Below are 9,343 nucleotides of genomic sequence, written 5' to 3'. Positions count from 1 at the left end.
TGTTGTGTACCAAGGACCCATGTACGGTGAAAGCCGTCAGTACTGGGCCACTGTGCACATCTACGGTAGGGGTCTGTCGCCAGAACGCCCCTACAGGTTCACTGGAAGGACCACTTCCTTTGAGCCACAAGCCATCCAACTGGCAGCCCGCGAAGCTATAGTTCAACTCCGGCACTGTCGCCCAGAGTTAACTGTCGCTCGTTCCACTACTACCCCAGTCGTGACGGGTATGGTAGGCCGCCCCAAGTCGCCAACGGAGACCACGAGACGGACCCTGCGCTATTGCATCTGGTGCGCTATGTAAGCGCACTGGAGCAACTGTTCGATCAGGTCACTCTCGACCTGATCGCAGCTCGTGGAGAGCTGGTTCGCCGAGCCCCGGCGAGAAGAGAAGCGGAGCCCGACACCGACAACCCAGTCGTGCTGTTCGGACACCCGATCGATCCCTCGAGGTCTGCACCAGCCCTCAACCAAAGCAATTTGGTGACCCCAGAAGCGCTTCGCCGCCTTTTGGAGACCCATTCCAACGGGATCTGGGCCAGCAACCCCCGGGATGGCCATCACCTTTTCCCCGGACCTGCAGCACCTCAGCCTCAGCCAGCAATCCCGACGGTGAGAACCGTGGAGAAGCATCGGCGTCCGCAAGGCCAGCCCACTTAGACATCAACGAAGTAGACTAAGTCGCTCAAAGTTGTATCGAGCCTTAGTTTTCCTACGCTTTGTAATGTGTGGCCTTGTAGCGCTTTTGTTGCATGCTGTCTGTTTGAGCGCTCCTATTTTTGGAGTAGTAGCTATGCATGTGTACGTTGGTGTACAGTTGCATTTTTTTTATTTCGGGCGCAGCTACCTAGACCAACCCCGTCGGCACCCACAGTAATGCGTCCCATTTATGTGACGTGTATATCTGTGGCTTTGACCCGAGTACAGGATCGTCAGCCAGTTACCTTTCACCCCGGTAGATATCCCAGCCCCGGTGCTATATAAAGGCCACTTCGTAACCTTGCCGAGCACCCCTCACCTTTGTGCGCAGCACCCACAGCCTTTCCTTGCCATGTCGACCCCCAGCTTTTATCTGAGAACCCCAGACGCAACCCCGGGTAGCTTTGTCAAATTATTGTGGGACTTTACCTGCAGTACTATGAGTGCCACCCGTCCACCCCAGTACGAGTTGCTCAAATCGAGGATCACCCCATCCACCTCGAAATATTGGGCAGTGGTGCACATCCCTCCCGCATACCCAAACCAAGATCCAACGGGAGTCTCCTTCGTGGGGAAATCCATGCCGACTCCGCAGATGGCCATAGAAGCTGCTGCGTACGAGGCGCTCACTCGTCTTCGATTCGCAGTACCCTATGCCAGCGAGCGAGGATACTATTATTTTCCGAGTCGTGCAGCACCAGGAGAGGTTGCATCTTTTCCCGGTGGACGCATTGAGGGAGATCCAGTACTGGCCAACCTTGCGCAGTACGTCATCGCTCAGGAGCGTTTAACTCAGCGAGTAATGGGTTATCTCCAGAGCCTCGCTGATTTAAATCCTCGGATCGCCATTGGCAGACCACTGAGGCCTGACCAAGAAGGGCGCATTCATCGGCTGGTCAACCCGCTTCCCACGATAGAAGAGGAGTGTGCCCCAGTGCCAGAGGCGTTTTCTCAGGACCCTGTCGCTTTACTGTTTTCTTTGTAAACGCCTCCGATGTATTTATTGTCCAGTAATTGTATTTATGTGTTGCACCATGTTCGTAAAATCTTTGTGCAACGGATCCGATTTTCTTTAGTTCCTGTTTTGTGAGCAGTTTTACTGCTATTGGTTCGGTTTTAATTTTTTTTTCCTCTCGCAACATGTTTTCGAGGAGATTTCCTTTCCCCGAGTTATTGCTGCGTATATATGCATTTTCCCGGCATAGATTTTTATTCGCGCATCATCGTTACAGCAAACTCTCAGCAGCCACCACTCGACCTCGAGCACTGTTACAAATTCTTGAGCACATTTTTGCGCCTATCTAATCGCACTCGAGGACACCACCGTCTCAGTAAGAGAGATTTGTGAGTGTTCGTTCGAGCACAAGCTGCCCCAACACTTCGACAGCAGTCAGCCCCGATACCGCGCCTAATCCACATGATCGCCGCCACCGCGAAGAGCTAACACTCGTGCGGCAGCATCACGACGATCATCTAGGATCATCGCGCACAGGAGCACGGAGAACCCCAGCAGCACCGCCAAGCCCCCACACACCAGGACCACATACCAGTCCGGCATCGCCTCCGCCATTGGAGCCTCGGCTCGAGCTACTGCCAGCAGCTATGGAGGAGAAGGAAGGAGAAGAAGGAGCGAGGCCAGTTGTGAGGAAGAAGAGAGGAGCACCGCGATCGTTTTATAGCCCGAGATCGGTGTACGGTGGGCGAGGTCCACCAGCGCCACTCGTCGCTCGACCGCCGGTGTTCGGAGGCGAGTCCGCGAGCAGTGCCGACAGCACCCTAGCCCGCGAGGTGAGTGCACGCTGCACCGGCAGCTAGCACGCCGCGCACTACCACGGTACGGCCTCGATGCCCTACGAGCTAGGCATCGCGGGTGGAGGAAGCGCGGGAGAGCGCGCGCGAGAGAGAGAGCCAGAGGTAGGAGAAGAGGCCGACAGTGGGCCCTGGACCCACCTGTCAGCCAGAGAGAACACTGTGCTCTCGGGTGCGACCAGCGTATTTTAGTAATTTAGAATTTATTCTAAATTACTGTATCTGCGTAGAAATATCTCGTTTTCCCTAACCGTGGATTTTTCCACACTACACCAGTGTACCACACTGTGGTTTTACACCACTTATTGCCCTCTCACTGTAGCCGTTTGTTTTTATGCAACTGGAGGTTTTCTTTGATAAAAACAAATTTACTTCAAAACAATTCTTGTTCAAAACAACTTTTAACAAATCTCGAGGACGAGATTTTTCTTAAGGGGGGTAGTGTTGTGACACCCCAAAATTTTGGCCTTGTTTTATTTATTTAAAATGTTGCCAGGAAATAAAACTTTTCCATTATTGTCAAATTTTACCTTTTGTGATTCTGGATTTTTGCTTCGAGTGGGAAGAACCTTCAAAATATTATTGGGCTTGAATACTCTCTTTTATAAAACAATTATTTATCAGTGGACTCAAATAATGCAAGATTTGTTTTCTCAAAACTTTAGTTCCTTAAAAATGATTCCTTTTGCATTTGGAGCCAGTTTTGCACTGCAACAACTTGACAAATGCTTTTAAAATTTCCACCAAAATTTGGGGATGTCATGTGATGTTTCCACATCACTTTTATGCAAAAATACCTTCTGGCCATTGGAGATTTTGAGCTCTACACCAACTTTTCCAATCTGGTCCAGTAGGCACTTTTGCACTACAACCCATTTAAATTCTCTTCTAAAAATTCTTCCAAGTATTTGGAGATGTCAGTGGATGCATACAATTCATCTTCAAGCAAAAACCCAGTGATGTTCTTTGGAAAATTTGAGAGGATCAGCCTCTTTTGCATTCTGGTCCAATTTGATGATTTGTACTGCAACCATATTTTTCCTTGCTCTAGTGACCCTAAGCTTTTTCCTACTTGTAGCCCTTCCTACCAAACTCTTAAGTCCAGGAGATTGGGCTCATTGGAGGTTTTGAAGTGCATGCTCTAAACCCTTCTGTTTTCTGTCCAAAACTGGAGTTTTGCAAATCTTGCACTATCAACTTTCTGTTTTTGCCAAACTAATCTTACCACCATCTCCTGCATCTAAAGAGACACTTATCTGGAGATTTTGGCCACTCCAAGAGTTGCCTAAGTGCATCTGGCATTCTGACGAACACCTGGTGTGCACAGTCACTTTTGGCAAGCTCTCTGGTTTGCATTGTGGACTTGAACCCCTGACCTATCCACCTTGTCCACTGAGTGCCTTGCTACCCCTACCTCCATCCTGTGCAGTGCCAGCTCCACCCTCGAGCTCTAGAGTGCGCTGGCATTTCGTCGAACAGGTGCCGTGCGTGCTCTGGGCGCGCCCAGAGCGCACGTTTTGCACGCGCGCGCACTACGCCGACACGCCGCACTGCCGCCCTCGTCGCGTCCCATCTCTGACCCCTGCTCGCCTGCCGAACCCCGCCACGCACTCGCCCTCTCTCCAGTACCCTCCAAGCTCGCCCTGGCACCCTGCAGCGCCGCCTTGGCAGCACGCCGGCGTCGGGAGCGGATTCCACCGCGGACGGCGCCGCCCAATCCACCAGCGCACGCCAGCTGCCCCAGAGCACAGGCCGTGCTTATCCTCCTGCTCGTCGGAACGCTTTCGTCGCCGCCACGATGCCCTGCAACTACAGGAAAGTGGTCGCCGACGATCTTATCTTCTGCCGCCGTGGAGCCAGCCTCGTCACGCTATAAAAAGGAACCCCGAGCCCCCCCGAGCACGCAGGCGACATCAGACACTCCCCGTAGAACTTCCCGCGTAGTGAATCGACCTGTAGTGGCCGTCTCCCTCAACTCCGGCCAGCTCGGCCGCCGCCAAGCTCCGGAGCGATTCGTCGCAGCCGACCATCCTTTTGCCAATCCAGCGCCACCAAGAACTTCCCCGTAGTCTCGCGGAGCTGCCCAGCTACCCAACTGCGGTCGGAGACCACCGGAGCACCAAAGTCACTTCACCACCGTAGCTTTTCTCCGCCGCGGAGCTCGCCGCCGGCGATTCTTCCACCTCAGACGACCCATCAACCACCCATAGGACCGCCTCGGTCTAGCCGTTCCATCCCCGCCCTTGGATGCCCGTGAGGTACTGCCGTTCGTCGACGGCGATCGCCGGAGCCCCGCTCTCGTCGGGCAGAAGAAAGGAGATGGAGGGAAGAACGGTCAAACCTGACCAGTGGGCCCTCTGGACCCACTGTCAGTGACCCGCGCAGCCGCTCCCTCTGTTTAAGTGAAGGCGCAAACCCCCGAGTGCGTCTCCTCGACTGCGAAAGCGTATTTCTTCTGAATCGTTTTCTTTTTCTAGTTTTTTTAAAACAGAAGTTTGACTGGCTATAACTTTTAAAATAAAACTCCAAACAAGTTGATTCTTTTTCCTACCTCTCTCAAATTTCATCTAGTTTATTTTAAGATTTATTTCAAAAATATTTGAGACAATTTTTGGTACTGTGTTTGAAATATTTGTTATTTGTGTATTTTGCAAAATAGGATTTTTGGAGAAAAAGGAAAGCTTCCAATAAGTGCATCCTTTGCATACTCTTGAAGGCAAGCATTTCTGAACTCTGGCATAATACTTGTTGTGGTGTTTTGATGCGATCACAGCACCCATTGTCTTGGAGTATGTGATAGCTTTATGTATCGATATAGTCTCGTGCATGAGTGCACTTTGGAGTCGTTTTGTGGTCAGCAATGGATACACTAATGATTTGGATCATCCTCGTGAGCCTCTCTTGCACACCGGTAGGAAGCCGGGAAAGTCGTGGTCTTGGGTAGACACGAGCTTGTCCCTAATCCCTCGTCGAGACGAGTATGCCCGGCATAGCATGGTGAGGCTCGAGGAGTGGTGATTCATTTCCCTAGTGGTAATATCGATGGTAGATGATTGGACCACTTGAGTCGGTTGTAGACCGAGTCTTGATCAATAGCTTCCTTTTGTTGGTACCACCACTTGTCCCTGCAGGGGACATGGTATGGTTCAGTAGGTTGTCAACCCCTTTCCAAAGCACACACCGTACAGAGAGGCCGTGATGAGGGTACCATGGCCATGGATTAAAGCTAGTCATCCGGTCCGGGGGCATGGGTGTTTCGGTTGTAGCCGAAGGGGATAGCTTCCCCAGTTTGCGCGCGGTATAAATTTTGTGATCCCATGCTACTCGAGGTTGTAGCCTCCCCACTTAGAGTTTTGCTTGGCAGGTGTCGTGGGTGATTCCAGACACTGGTGGGTTAAGCTGGTGTGTGCAGGTCAGGCGTGCTTTCAGTCAAAAGACCATAGACGGAATTAGTCCAGAGGGACTAAGTAAACCCGTTACTCGTGGAAAATGGTACTCCCTCTGCAGAGGATATATCCTGTTAGATAGTCATGTTCTTGAGTAAAGACCGCAGTCTGAGTTGAATCTGTAACGGTATTCGGATGGAGAACGATTTAACTAGAACTCTGTAACGGTATTCGGATGGAGAACGATTTAACTAGAAAATCTGGTAACGGTATTCGGATGGAGAAACGACTGTACTATATATTGTTTATAATTGTGGCACATGTGGATTTTGATCCTTATTTATTTTTGGACTAACCATTTATATTACGTATATTATTGAGTATCCCTGGGATGGTTCTACCTCCTGGATATTCACTGTGATTATTCCCTTATAAGCCCTTTATGTGGTGTCGCCCCGACGCCCGACTGCGGCATTATTACTATTCTGCATTTTTCCGCTCGAGGAGTCATTCAGACACTCGTTTGGCACCAGTATTACTATTCTGCATTTTTCCGCTCGAGGAGTCATTCAGACACTCGTTTGGTACCAGTATTACTATTCTGCATTTTCCGCTCGAGGAGTCATTCAGACACTCGTTTGGCACCAGTATTACTATTCTGCATTTTTCCGCTCGAGGAGTCCTTCAGACACTCGTTTGGCACCAGTATTACTATTCTGCATTTTTCCGCTCGAGGAGTCATTCAGACACTCGTTTGGTACCAGTATTACTATTCTGCATTTTCCGCTCGAGGAGTCATTCAGACACTCGTTTGGCACCAGTATTACTATTCTGCATTTTTCCGCTCGAGGAGTCCTTCAGACACTCGTTTGGCACCAGTATTACTATTCTGCATTTTTCCGCTCGAGGAGTCATTCAGACACTCGTTTGGTACCAGTATTACTATTCCGCATTTTCCGCTCGAGGAGTCATTCAGACACTCGTTTGGCACCCAGTATTTTATTTTGGTATATTTTTAACCATATGTGTGCATTTTGGTCTTTCGTATTTTTTTTTGTGACAGACGTGTGATCATCTAATTAATTCGGAGCATGTTTGATATATTATACCCGTGTTCTTAATGTTTGCGAGTACATTCAAACGTACTCACTGGCTTGTCCCTGGCTATTGTCTTGGCCAGATTCCTTGCGTGGAGGTATGCATCGCGGTGACAACCTTGGTACCTTCGTGTCGACGTTTGCAACCTCGCGGAGATAGGAGTTATCCTGGTCAGCTATTCTTGTGGGAAATGGAGTCCCATAGACGCAGATGTATCCAACCGCTTCCGCCCTCAACCATTAGAAACCAAGTGTTGTACTCCCAGGCCTAAATGGTCTTGTTCTTCATATTTTTGTACTTGCTTGGAATTCTTGTATCAAGTTGGTGCCTCATCAGCTAACAGTAATCCTGGGGCTGATGAGCACAACGGCCATTTTCTGGAGAATTAATATCCCGAAAATCCGGTCGTGACAATATTGAGAAATATAAGCCATAGAAACTAGAAAACAAGCAAACTATGCGATGAAAACAAAATCTGTCAGAAACAGAACAATCTGTAATGATCGGAACAGCAACCATACTTCTGCTACTCAAACAATTATGAAATAAATTGGTGGACTTGAGGAATTTGTCTATTAATCTTCTGCAAAAAGAATCAACTCAAAAGCACTCTTCTGTAAAAAATGAAAGCTAATCTCGTGAGCGCAAAGTTTCTGTTTTTTACAGCAAGATCACATTAACTTTCACCCAAGTCTTCCCAAAGGTCTGACTTGGCACTTTATTGAAACAAAAACTATAAAACATGATTACTACAGTAGCTTAATCATGTAAACACAAAAAAAGTAAGGGTAAATATTGGGTTGTCTCCCAACAAGCGCTTTTCTTTAGTGCCTTTTAGCTAGGCATAATGATTTCAATGATGCTCACATAAAAGATAAGAATTGAAACATAAAGAGAGCATCATGAAGAGTATGACTAGCACATTTGAATCTAACCCACTTCCTATGCATAGGGATTTTCTGAGCACACAATTTACAGGAACAAGAATCAACTAGCATAGGAAGGCAAAACAAGTATAACTTCAAAATTTTGAGCACATAGAGAGGAAACTTGGTATTATTGCTACTCCTACAAGCATATAGTCCTCCCTCATAATAATTTTCAGTAGCATCATGAATGAATTCAACAATATAACCATCACATAAAGCATTCTTTTCATGATCTACAAGCATAGAAATTTTTTTACTCTCCACATAAGCAAAATTCTTCTCATTCGGAATAGTGGGATCACTAATTCCTAAAGTTGACACTTTTCCAAACCCGCTTTAGATGATAGTATTATTCATACTCCAAAAGATATAAGTGAAGTTCATGGAGCATTCTACAATTAATATAGACTAACCAATATCCAAGCTCAAAATGTATAAGTGAAGCACACGAAGCATTCTATAAAACCATACTCAAAAGATTGAAGTGAAGCACAAAGAGCAATTCTATAAGGTCATACTTAAAAGATATAAGTGAAGCACATGAAGTATTCTATAAATTGATGAAGGGACATCTCACACTAGCATGGTTTTGAAGAAAAAGAAAAACACAAAGGACACAAATCATGTGGACAAAACAAAAACCAAGGTATACCGATATTTGTTTAAGAAGAAAGATGGGATGCCAACCGGGGCATCCCCAAGCTTAGATGCTTGAGTATCCTTTGAAATATTTACTTGGGGTGCCTTGGGCATCCCCAAGCTTGAACTCTTGCGTCTCTTTATTCTTCTCATATTGATAGCTCCTCGATCTTCGAACACTTCATCCACACAAAACTTTAACAAAAACTTTGTGAGATCCGTTAGTGTAATAAAGCAAACTACCACTTTAAGGTACTGTAATGAAATCATTCTTTATTTATATTGGTGTTAAACCTACTGTATTCCAACTTCTCTATGGTTCATAAACTCCATTACTAGCCATAGATTCATCAAAATATGCAAACAACACACGAAAAACAGAATCTGTCAAAAACAGGACAGTCTGTAGTAATCTGGAAGTTTAGTGAACTTCTGTAACTCCAAAAATTATGAAATAAATTTGCAAATTTGAAAACTTTGTACAGAAGTAATGTGCAAAACGTTTCAGACCCATTTGACTTTCCAGTAAAAAATGTAAATTCATGCACTACAGCCAAAGTTTCTGTTTTTGTTCTGCACATAGTAAACAAGCAATCTAATCATCCTAAAACCAAAGCTTGGAACATTATTTTTATAATACAATGGATATACACAACGGGATAATTATTTACAGAGAAAATTCCATGAAAAATTCTACATTGTTTCCGTGAGCATGAACACTAGTGCTCAAGGTCGACCCTCACTTCTTCAATGCATAACTTTCCAATCACTTTTCTTTTTGAA

The sequence above is a fragment of the Triticum aestivum genome, chromosome 7D (assembly GCF_018294505.1).
Source record: "Triticum aestivum cultivar Chinese Spring chromosome 7D, IWGSC CS RefSeq v2.1, whole genome shotgun sequence".
Classification (NCBI taxonomy): Eukaryota; Viridiplantae; Streptophyta; class Magnoliopsida; order Poales; family Poaceae; genus Triticum; species Triticum aestivum.
The sequence above is the reverse complement of the archived record's forward strand: the minus strand, read 5'-3'. Positions refer to the sequence as shown.